Source organism: Phyllobates terribilis, unplaced genomic scaffold (assembly GCF_046119375.1).
Source record: "Phyllobates terribilis strain yellow unplaced genomic scaffold, ASM4611937v1 Scaffold_1__5_contigs__length_1240528914, whole genome shotgun sequence".
Classification (NCBI taxonomy): Eukaryota; Metazoa; Chordata; class Amphibia; order Anura; family Dendrobatidae; genus Phyllobates; species Phyllobates terribilis.
In genome coordinates, this window is record NW_027362761.1 from 127354685 (window position 1) to 127367509 (window position 12825).

Genomic DNA, 12825 nt, shown 5'->3' on the forward strand with positions numbered 1-12825 from the left:
GACTGTAGAGAAGCAGATGGCGTTTGTGACTCCTCATCCTCCATCTCTTCCAAAACCTCGTCCCTTAGTGCTTGCAGTGTTTTTTCAAGCAGGCAGATAAGGGGGATAGTCATGCTGACTAGTGCATCATCTGCACTCGCCATCCGCGTGGAATAATCGAAGGCACGCAAAACGTGGCAAATGTCCTTCATAGAGGCCCACTCAGTGGTGGTGAAGTGTGAACGGCGCGCACTGCGACTTGTTTGCGCCTGCTGCAGCTGGTACTCCATTACTGCTGCCTGCTGCTCACACAACCTCGCCAACATATGTAACGTTGAATTCCACCTGGTGGGTAGGTCACATATGATGCTATGTTCCGGAAGACGTAATCGGCGCTGCAGAGCTGCAATGCGTGATCTTGCATTGCTGGAACGCCGCAAGTGAGCGCACTCTATGCGGACCTTGTGAAGCAGTGCATCAAGATCCGGATAGTCCCTCAAAAAACTCTGCACGACCAAGTTGAGCACATGTGCCAGACATGGGATGTGAGTGAGGTTGCCTAGGCCCAGAGCTGCCACCAGATTCCGGCCATTGTCACACACTACCATACCTGGCTGGAGATTCGCTGGCACAAACCACACGTCGCTCTGCTGCTTGATGGCATTCCAGAGCTCCTGCGCTGTGTGGCTTCGATTCCCCAAAGAAATTAATTTTAATACGGCCTGTTGACGTTTGGCCACGTCTGTGCTCATATCGGTCACCATAACAGGTAACCGTTCACGGGTCAATGTGGAGGTAGACCGTGACGGCTCCTGCAGCGCTGATTCAGAGGAACTGGAGTATGAGGAGGATTCAATGTGTACAGACTGGATTCCTGCAATCCTTGGAGTTGGCAGAACACATACAGTGCCACTCTCAAGATCTGTACCCGGCTCCACAACATTTACCCAATGGGCAGTGAGGGAAAGGTATCGTCCCTGTCCATGCTTACTGGTCCACACATCGGTGGTCAGGTGGACCTTGCTACTGACGGTGTTTTGTAGCGCATGTTTAATTTTTCCCTCCACATGATGTTGCAGGGCAGGGACGGCTTGCCTGCTGAAATAAAATCGGCTGGGCACGTTGTATTGTGGGACTGCCAATGCCATAAAGTTACGGAATGTGTCAGTCTCCACCAGCCTGAATGATAGCATTTCAAGGGCCAGTAGTCGGGGGTGGTTTGCCGAGTATGGGCGCCTTTTCTCCCATGCCTGTGCTAACGATGGCTGTAGACTGGCCTGGGAGTGTGAGGATGACTGGGAAAGTGGTGCTGTGGGTGGAATTACACTGTGTCTCTGTACAACAGTGCCAGAGATTCTTCCATGGCGATCCTGTGAGGAAGCCGAACCAGCTGTGTGTGAGCTGGAGGAAGAGGCTACAACACAAGCTGAAGAGGTGGTAGGTGGCGCTGTAGGTTGGCCTAGGTCTTCAGTGTGTTTTTGTAACTCCACCACGTGCTTGGTCCGCACATGTTTCCACATATTTGTGGTATTGAGGTTGCTGACACTTTTCCCTCTTTTCACCTTCTGATTACACAGCTTGCATTTGACAAAGCAAATGTCATCTGCAACTGTGTCAAAAAAGGACCAGGCACTGCACGTCTTGGGAGCGCCCGCTTTGGATTTTGGAAGAGCCATGCTCCTAATGGGTGCCGAAGTGGAGGCTACAGGCAACCAAGTCTGCCCCCTCCCTCTCCCTCCTTTTTGGGCCATTCGGGGAATCTCTTCCTCAGAGCTGCTCCCACCACCTTCCTGTCCCTCACGCCATGATGGGTCAAGGACCTCATCATCTACACCACCCTCTTCAAACAACTGCTTCTCCTGGGTAGTCTCGACAGCACAGTACGCACCAGAAAGTGGCACCTGAGTCTCATCATCAGATGCGTACTGAGGTGTGCTGCTGACCATAGGCACTGGCCCACCCGCCTATTCAGATTCAGAGAGACAAAACAGTTGCGCATCACTGCATACTACCTCTTCTTCAAATTCTAGAATTCTGCTTGGCTGGTCCCCTCTTTCCAAGCCAAGAGATTCAGAGAACAGAAGTAGAGATGGCTCCTGTCCAGGGCTCTCTGACTGCCTGGGCAATTTGGCAGGTGGTGAAGAGACAGATGGGTGCTCTTCAGTGCTCAGGACCTGAGAGGATCTGGAACTAATTGAAGTCGATGCGTTAGCTGCCATCCATCTGACAACGGCTTCAATTTGGTCCTCGCGCAGCAGTGGGGTACGGCTAGCTCCTACAAAGCTGCGCATAAAGGACTGTTCCCTGGTAAAACTGGGGGATGCTGAGTCACTGGTGCCTGCAGTAGGCACAGAATCCCCACGTCCTCTCTCTGCAGGCACAGAATCCTCACTTCCTCTCCCTGCAGAAACTCCACGCCCACGCCCATGCCCACGACCACATGCCTTACTCCCTGCCTTCTTCATCTTGGTAGACTGATAAAGATAGGCAGAAAAGTACTAAGGGCTTAGTGTGCTTATTCCTGAACAGCTGCTAACAGGTATAAGAAACACTAATTTTATAAAGTGTGGACTAGACTTTAATATGAGCTAATGTGGCCTACACAACTGTAAAGTGGAGTGTTTGGTGAACTTTATTTAGGTTTTTTTTGTCACAAAAAGACACTGGATGTGCCTAAAGATGTAATAACGATAGTATCACAAACTTTTGTAGCTATTACAATGTAGGAAGGTAGCCTACAATGCAATAGATGAGTCTGCAAAAAATAGGCTAATACTAATCTGGCTGGGGCTGCAGGGCCCAATGCTGCAGAAAGGCTCCTCTAACTACTCCTATATAGTGTGTTTGGAACCAATTTAGCTGAATACGGATGGAACCACCACACTAATAGGAGAAATCAGGAAAACTTATGAATTGGCAAAAAAGGACAATGTATGAGGCAGTGACACACACTGAGTGCACTACAACCAGACGTGGTTGAAGCACACACTACAGGGTGAGCTGCACTCACACACCAGACCTTGCAGACAGCGGTGAACAGTACAGATGCAGAGCACTGTGCACTAGCGCTGCAAGACCAAAAAAATTTCTCTATCTACTCCTATATAGTGTGTTTGGAACCAATTTAGCTGAATACGGATGGAACCACCACACTAATAGGAGATATCAGGAAAAATTATGAATTGGCAAAAAAGGACAATGTATGAGGCAGTGACACACACTGAGTGCACTACAACCAGACGTGGTTGAAGCACACACTACAGGGTGAGCTGCACTCACACACAGAGACCTTGCAGAAAGCGGTGAACAGCACAGAGAACTGTGTACTAGCACTGCAAGGCACAGCGATTTATAAAGTAGCTTGGGTAAAGCAGAATAGACCAAATAGGTAGCTAAAACTGTCCCTCAGAACAACAGCGTCCTATCCCTAACTGAATTCACAGCAGAGTGAGCTCAAAATGGCGGCGGCGGCTTTTATAGTGCATCATGACATCATTTCAGCAGCCAATCACAGCCATGCTATTAGTTAAGATGCCTACATGCCTAACAGGATGTGCCCACACTTCTTAGGATCCTCATTGGCTGAATAAAATGAAAATGGCTCATTGCATTATGGGAACTTCCGATTCCGGTATGCGATATTGCAAAAGTATCGGAATTAAGTATCGGAATTCCGATACTGCGAATATCGGCCGATACCCGATATTTCAGTATCGGAATGCTCAACACTAGTAGTCACTGGAAATGGTTTTCACTTCACAGGTTTGCCCTGTCAGGTTTAATAAGTGGGATTTCTTGCCTTGCAAATGGGGTTGGGACCATCAGTTGTGTTGTGCAGAAGTCTGGTGGATACACAGCTGATAGTCCTACTGAATAGACTGTTAGAATTTGTATTATGGCAAGAAAAAAGCAGCTAAGTAAAGAAAAACGAGTGGCCATCATTACTTTAAGAAATGAAGGTCAATCAGTCCGAAAAATTGGGAAAACTTTGAAAGTGTCCCGAAGTGCAGTTGCAAAAACCATCAAGCGCTACAAAGAAACTGGCTCACATGATGACCGCCACAGGAAAGGAAGACCAAGAGTCACCTCTGCTTCTGAGGATAAGTTTATCCGAGTCACCAGCCTCAGAAATCGCAGGTTAACAGCAGCTCAGATTAGAGACCAGGTCAATGCCGCACAGAGTTCTAGCAGCTGATACATCTCTTCAACAACTGATAAGAGGAGACTTTGTGCAGTAGGCCTTCATGGTAAAATAGCTGCTAGGAAACCACTGCTAAGGACAGGCAACAAGCAGAAGAGACTTGTTTGGGCTAAAGAACACAAGGAATGGACATTAGACCAGTGGAAATCTCTGCTTTGGTCTGAGTCCAAATTTGAGATCTTTGGTTCCAACCACCGTGTCTTTGTGCGACGCAGAAAAGGTGAACGGATGGACTCTACATGTCTGGTTCCCACCGTGAAGCATGGAGGAGGAGGTGTGATCGTGTGGGGGTGCTTTGCTGGTGACACTGATGGGAATTTATTCAAAATTGAAGGCATACTGAACCAGCATGGCTACCACAGCATCTTGCACCGGCATGCTATTCCATCCGGTTTGCGTTTAGTTGGACCATCAATTATTTTTCAACAGGACAATGACCCCAAACACACCTCCAGGCTATGTAAGGGCTATTTGACCAAGAAGGAGAGTGATGGGGTGCTACGCCAGATGACCTGGCCTCTACAGTCACCAGACCTGAACCCAATCGAGATGGTTTGGGGTGAGCTGGACCACAGAGTGAAGGCAAAAGGGCCAACAAGTGCTAAGCATCTCTGGGAACTCCTTCAAGATTGTTGGAAGACCATTTCCGGTGACTACCTCTTGAAGCTCATCAAGAGAATGCCAAGAGTGTGCAAAGCAGTTATCAAAGCAAAAGGTGGCTACTTTGAAGAACCTAGAATATAAGACATATTTTCAGTTGTTTCACACATTTTTGTTAAGTATATAATTCCACAAGTGTTAATTCATAGTTTTGATGCCTTCAGTGTGAATGTACAATTTTCATAGTCAAGAAAATACAGAAAAATCTTTAAATGAGAAGGTATGTCCAAACGTTTGGTCTGTACTGTATATATTATATATACAAACACACACATTATATATACATATACACTGTGTTCAGGAATATAGAGTGGAGCAGTGTATATACTATGTAATGTACAGTGGGTACGGAAAGTATTCAGACCCCTTTAAATTTTTCACTCTTTGCTTCATTGCAGCCATTTGGAAAATTTGTACACTCTGCACCCCATCTTGACTAAAAAAGACCAGAAATGTAGAAATTTTCACAAATTTATTAAAAAAGAAAAACTGAAATATCACATGGTCATAAGTATTCAGACCCTTTGCTCAGCATTGAGTAGAAGCACCCTTTTGAGCTAGTACAGCCATGAGTCTTCTTGGGAATGATGCAACAAGTTTTTCACACTTGGATTTGGGGATCCTCTGCCATTCTTCCTTGCAGATCCTCTATAGTTCCATCAGGTTGGATGGTGAATGTTGGTGGACATCCATTTTCAGGTCTCTCCTGAGATGCTCAATTGGGTTTAGGTCAGGGCTCTGGCTGGGCCAGTCAATAATCGTCACAGAGTTGTTCTGAAGCCACTCCTTTGTTATTTTAGCTGTGTGCTTAGGGTCATTGTCTTGTTGGAAGGTGAACCTTTGGCCAAGTCTGAGGTCCAGAGCACTCTGCAAGAGGTTTTCATCCAGGATATCTCTGTACTTGGCTGCATTCATGTTTACTTCAATTGCAACCAGTCATCCTGTCCCTGCAGCTGAAAAACACCCCCATAGCATGCTGCTGCAGCCACCATGTTTCACTGTTGGGATTGTATTTTGCAGGTGATGAGCAGTGCCTGGTTTTCTCCACACATACCGCTTAGAATTATCACCAAAAAGTTCTATCTTCATCTCATCAGACCAGTGAATCTTATTTCTCATAGTCGGGGAGTCCGTCGTGTGTTTTTGAGCAAACTCTATGCGGGCTTTCATATGTCTTGCACTGAGGAGAGGCTTCCGTCGGGCCACTCTGCCATAAAGGCCCGACTGGTGGAGGGCTGCAGCGATAGTTGACTTTGTGGAACTTTCTCACATCTCCCTACTGCATCTCTGGAGCTCAGCCACAGTAATCTTGGGGTTCTTCTTTACCTCGCTCACCAAGGCTCTTCTTCCACGATTGCTCAGTTTGGTTGGACGGCCAGGTCTAGGAAGACTTCTGGTGGTCCCAAATTTCTACCATTTAAGGATTATGGAGACCACTGTGCTCTTAGGAGCCTTGAGTACTGCAAAAATTGTTTTGTAACCTTGGCCAGATCTGTGCCTTGCCACAATTCTGTCTCTGAGCTCCTTGGGCAGTTCCTTTGAGCTCATGATTCTCATTTGGTCTGACATGCACTGTGAGCTGTGAGGTCTTATAGTATATAAACACAGCACCATACTATACACTTTATTATGCTGTATACATTACATAGGGAAGGAGACTGTGGTCTATATGTCATACAGGAGACAGAGAGCGAGCTTACAGTGGGTACGGAAAGTATTCCGACCCCTTTAAATTTTTCACTCTTTGTTTCATTGCAGCCATTAGGTAAATTCTAAAAAGTTCATTTTTTTCTCATTAAAGTACACTCTGCACCCCAACTTGACTGAAAAAAAAAACAGAAATTTAGAAATTTTTGCCAATTTATTAAAAAAGAAAAACTGAAATGTCACATGGTCATAAGTATTCAGACCCTTTGCTCAGTATTGAGGAGAAACTCCCTTTTGAGCTAGTACAGCCATGAGTCTTCTTGGGAATGATGCAACAGGTTTTTCACACCTGGATTAGGGGATCCTCTGCCATTCTTCCTTGCAGATCCTCTCCAGTTCCGTCAGGTTGGATGGTGAACGTTGGTTGACAGCCATTTTCAGGTCTCTCCAGAGATGCTCAATTGGGTTTAGATCAGGGCTCTGGTTGGGCCAGTCAAGAATGGTCACAGGGTTGTTCTGAAGCCACTCCTTTCTTATTTTAGCTGTGTGCTTAGGGTCATTGTCTTGTTGGAAGGTGAACCTTCGGCCAAGTCTGAGGTCTAGAGCACTCTGGAAGAGGTTTCCATCCAGGATATCTCTGTACTTCGCCGCATTCATTTTTCGTTCAATTGCAACCAGTCATCCTGTCCTTGCAGCTGAACAACACCCCCATAGCACCCCTGAACAAGCCGCAACGTCTGTATGCTGGAACTGAAATAAATGGATCTTTTTTTGGCATCCAATGGTGAGTGCTGTCTTTTTCATACTTCCTTGGACATTTGATTAGCACTGCTTATTTAGACATTGCACCTCCTGATGGGGATAGCCGAGGGCTAAAAAACCCGTCATAGAGTTTTTTTTGACTAAACAGGCAAGAATAGGGAACGGGTGCCGGCATACTTCACTTCTATCATCATATAGGCCCCACACATGACATATATCGCACTCTCGACCTCCTATATGATGTACAGACCGCACTTTGGGTCTCCTATAATATATACTTTATATATGAGGCTGAGTGTGTTGTATACGTCATATAGACCCGCACTCCCAGCCTCCTATATGACATATACACTGTATATGTCATAAGAGGCCAAGAGTGGGATCTAAATTTCATATAGGAGGTAGAGAGTGTGATCTATTATGTCATATAGGCCCCATGCATAACGTATACTGCACTCTTGGACTCCTATGTAACATACAGACTCTCGGCCTCCTATATGGCAAATAGCTCTTTCACACATCCGGATATTTCCTGTACTGGAAAAAACAGTACCGGAGATATCCATGTCTGTGTGGCATACGTTTGCTGCATCAGGATCACACATAGCATACTGGAGCCTGGGAATCAGCGGTGCAGTTTGTGTTGTTCCCAGGCACCGGGTGCTGAAGGAATCGCTTATCATTGTCCCCTGCCAGAGCTGCAATCAGTGTTAGCAAGGGACAATGAAGAGACAATGTTGAGAGTAGTATTCACCTCCAAATTTTCCCAAAACCTGTAAAAATAATGCTAAAATAAAAAAAAAAAACTTTATACTCACCTGACTTGAAGTGACCACACACGCTGAGGAGCGAAGGAGAATGACTTGCTGCAGCGAGCGGGCCCCCGACCTGTGCTGAGCTCAGTGAGGGATGTCCTGTTACTCAGTAAGCTCAGCATAGGGGCCCACTCGCTGCAGGGGGTCATTCTCCTCAGTGTGTGTGGTCGCCTCAAGCCAGATGAATATGTTTCTTTTTCTTTTCTTATATTTACAGGTTTTGGTGACATCGGGAGGTGAACCTACTACTCTCAACATTGTCGCTTGCTAGCGCTCATGGCAACGCTGGCAGGGGACAATGATGAGTCATTCCTTAAGCACCTGGGAACAGCATGAACTGTACCGCTGATTCCCAGGCGCCGGTATGTGTCACACGGACGACACGCGCATGTCATCTGTGTGTCATCAGTGTGCACGTGCAGTGTATAAAAAAACTGACATGTCAGCGTGTTTTGCCCATGGACACATGGTCAGTAGAAACACTGACATGTGCACAGACCCATTCATTTGAATGTGTCTACGTGTGTATGTGATTCCGGTGTGGAAACTGTCACCACATTAACTAGAAACACTGATGTGTTAAAGACCCTTTATAGACTATATATGTCTTATAAGAGGCCAAGAGTGTGATCTATATTTCATATAGGAGGTAGAGAGTGCGATATATAGATCATATAGGTGGTGGCCCCATAAATGACTTATACCGCACTCTCTGCCTCCTATAGTTTATACTTTACTTTATATAGGAGGCCGAGTGTGTTGTACATCATGTAGGCCCGCACTTTAGGCCTCATATAAAATGTAGACCACACTCTTGGCGTCCTAAATGACATATAGACTGTATATGTCATAAAGAGGCCAAGAGTATGATCTACATTTCATATAGGAGGCCTAGAGTGCAATGCATAATGTATAAAATAAATTATATTATTGTTGGCTAATGCTGGGAACACTCACCCATAAAATCTTTATTGAATATGTGGCACAGTGCTCTTGACATGAAATTGAAGCAGTGAGAGCTGTAGGCCTGCAGCCTTGTTTCCAATTCCAGGCCAGGCCAGGTTGGAGAGTTGAACGGCAGAGGACGGTCACCGTCCACATATCCTGCCCCGGAGCAGGTATAAAAAAGCCCAGAGTCAGAGCAGGAGAGAAGGGGGTGGTGCACCAGTGCCAGTGTTACTACAGGAGAGCAGGCTAGGGTAGGTAAGGAAAAACTGATTAATGGTCTATTCTGGAGAAAAAGAGGTTAAATAGAAGGGAAAAATCTCCCCTATTAACTAATTATATCTCAATCCACCTGTTGGTAGACCCCAAAATGACATGAGAGGGATTCGAATCAAAGAATATAAATTTTATTTAGAAAATATAAAAATTACATAGAAACATTAAATAGAAAAAAGGGGGGAGGGTGAGGAGATGGTAGGACTGCTATGAGGGCAGGATTAGAAGGAACAGACCCTGCAAGGAGGCTAACATCCTAGAACCAGCATAAGGGATAAAACAGATGTAAATATAGGCTGCCAATCACGAGATATTGATGCAAAACCTAGCATAAATTCATGTCAATTTGTACCTTCACTAGCAATGACATGAATGGCAAAAAGTACAGTACATGGTTAAGGGGGAGGAATGAATAGATATGTAAAATACAGAAGTACAGAAATTTACATCTTCCATGGACAGAGTAGTTATGTGGATTATAAGGGTTATAAGTCAAAAACGCATATAAGTCAACCCACATTCATATATATATATATCCGCAATGAACAAAGTTGTACAAGTTATAAGTCCATCAATTAACATATAAGGGAAGCCACAGAAATGTACATAAAGGTCAGGGCATCATTTAAAGAAGATTATCCGTCATTGACAGAGTTGAATGAATTACACGTCCGTCAATGCGCATAAAAGGAGCCACAGATAAGTGGCTCATAATCAAGGCGTCATGAGAGGGGATGGTGGGGAAGGGGAAGGGAGGGAGGAAAGGGGGGGGGGAGAAGGGGGGTGCGGAGGAATGGAAAAATGGGGAGGGGGGGAAGGATAAGGGGAAGGGGAGAAGAGAGGGAAAGGAGCGGAATGGGGTAAATGTCTAAAAGATGATGTCTGAGAGGACACATGGTTGGAAATTGCTAGACAGTGGCCCCTCGTGATTTGTTTCGGCGATTATACAAATACAAAATATATATAAAATTTTAACACATGTAGGAGATCAAAAAAGGCAGACAAAAATACATGTAAAATCGCTCTCCTTCACGATTTGAAGCTCAAGTCAAGCATCTCAGGATGCCAAACACCATCTTCTCTTTTCTTAAAGAGTAGGATGGGTCGAGTTTGTAGTTCATTGTAGTTTCCCCCTGGATCATATGTCCCACTAGATAGACGTACAAATGTGTCTCCATGTAGTCGCAGCATAATGATGCGCCCCCTGGGCCTGTGCTGTGCAGGGGGATACCCGGAGCCGGATCGCTGGGGGTTGTAGTCTCAATGTGGCGGTGACCCGGTCCGTGCCCAGGGCGGTCAAACCGGTGGCAGTCTATTGGTATTGTAATTGTCCGACTACGCCACCCGTGGATTGCGGTCAGTGGGGACCGCCGCTGCGCTGCAGACCGCTGAGGCTGATGTTGTTTGCGCAGCCGAGTATGGGATAACTCCCCACGGGAGAAGTATTGCCTCAGGGCAGCTAATGTGGATGATGGGAGTGATGGTGTGAGCGTCCCAGTAGTAATGGTGCTGGTGCGGCAAGGAATCACAGAGACGTGTGGTGCAGTTCAGGGTCTTTACTGATGGTATAAAGCAGACCCTCCCGGGAGTACTGGTTAGCAGTAGGGGCCTGGTCAGTCTGTGAGCAAGCAGGATCTCCCCTGGCCAGGTGGAGTTGTAGGCCTCCCCGACTATCTGCACTCTTTCCAGGCTACCTTGCTCTATGCGGGTAGAAGTAGCCCACGTCCCTGAGTATACCGTGTGGTGCTCACGCGTATGGCCGGTGACTTGGGGCCTTCCGTTAGCCTTCGCTTCACGATGGCGATGCTGGTCCCTTGCTTGTGACCGTGCCTTCGGGTTTCTAAGGCCAGAGGACATGGAATCCCCTGCCGGTTGGATTCTGCTGCTGGACCTGGATGTCCCCACAGCCTCGGACTCCGTGTCCGGGTTAGTGTCTTCAGCCAAGGCGAGCCTTCTAGCTTCCAGCCTCTGGCACTCGCTCCTGCTCCTACAGAGCTCCTGTTGTCACTTTCCCTGTGTCTGGAACTCAACTCTTTCTGACTTAATCCTGCCCCAGACCCAGTTTATAAGGGCAGATTCCTCCCCTCCCAGGTCTGGGTGGGCCGTGTTGCATGCTTAGGGCTCCTGACCAGAGAAACCTCCCACTTGCTCTCAGACATAATATCTCTATTACTGTGGTAACCAGACCCCTGGGGTGCCACATTCCCCCCTAGTAAAATTTTAGTACTCCGGGACTAAACACACATTTTTTTTTTTTTTTAAAGAAACATAAATACAGGGTATAACAATAACACAATAACATATTTACAAGAAGCTTTAGTTCTTTAAAGGTCATGGCGTGTCCGTAACCGGGTGTCCATATCACCCAAGGTGAAGCTTTAAGCGAAGTAGGGGACCTGTCCAAAGCAAACCCCTTGCGTTGTCTTTGGGCGTGGCTGCAAGGCTGGAGCTAGCTACTTTGGGCCGCAAGTAGGCCACGCCAGACAGGTTTTCTCTTCCGCGGCCGTCTTCACAAGAGGCACCAAGGTGCAACTATGTACAAAACTGTTCCGGTTATCAGTGTCCATAACCTGTTAGTCCATAAAAATCTGCAGGGTAACTGGAGAAACATAATTAATAACAGGCAACAAACATAAACCATAAACATTTAAACAGATAAATTCACAGTGCATTAGTTTAGATTCTCCAGCGAGTGGGCATCTGACCTCTAGTGATTGTAGTGGACCTACGGAGCTCACTAACTGGTCCTGCACTACAGGGTGTAGGAGGTGTTATGGGTAAGCTGGGCAGCTGTCTGCGCACTCTTTGGCTCACTAGGGGCACGGCAGGCTCACTACTAGCAGAGGGTTGATTCTCCTGGGCTGCTGGTGTGGACTCTTCTGCCTCCTGGGCCGGCTGCTCTTCCAGCTCTACCTGGTCTTCTGTAGGCACTTGAGGGGCTGGCTGGAGAAAGGTGAGGACGGGCACCATGATAGCGTTGTTTACTTGTGTCCAGGACCGGGGAAAGTCTCCGAGTACGGTGGTGATCATTTCCTCCTTTTCCTCTACGGGTTGAGGGTCTTCCTGATCTTCATCCGTGCTTTGCAACTTCTCGGGGCACTTTTTCAGGTGGTCTCTGGAGACAGTGGCTGTGGTCTCTCCTCCATCCTTGCTGATGACGTACACCTTTGGATTATTGTGGCTTGAGGGCAGTACGGTGTACGGGTCCTTTTCCCACTGGTCGTCCAACTTATGGAGCCGCCTTTTTCTTTTCAAGACCTGCTCTCCAGGTACCAGGGGAACAGCGGGAGCATGTTGGTTATAAGTTCTCTCCTGCCTTTCTCTTGATTGACAGAGACTTCGCTCGACTCTCTCTTGTACTTTCCGGTACTGCTGCTGCCGTTCTGTATCCCAGTCTGTCTCTGGTGAGGTGTCCTCGGGTATCAGGACTCCCATATCCAGGTCAACAGGCAGCTTACCAGGTCTTGCTCGCATTAGGTAAGCCGGGGTACAGTTGGTGGAACCTACCGGGATGTGGTTATACAGGTCCACCAGATCGGG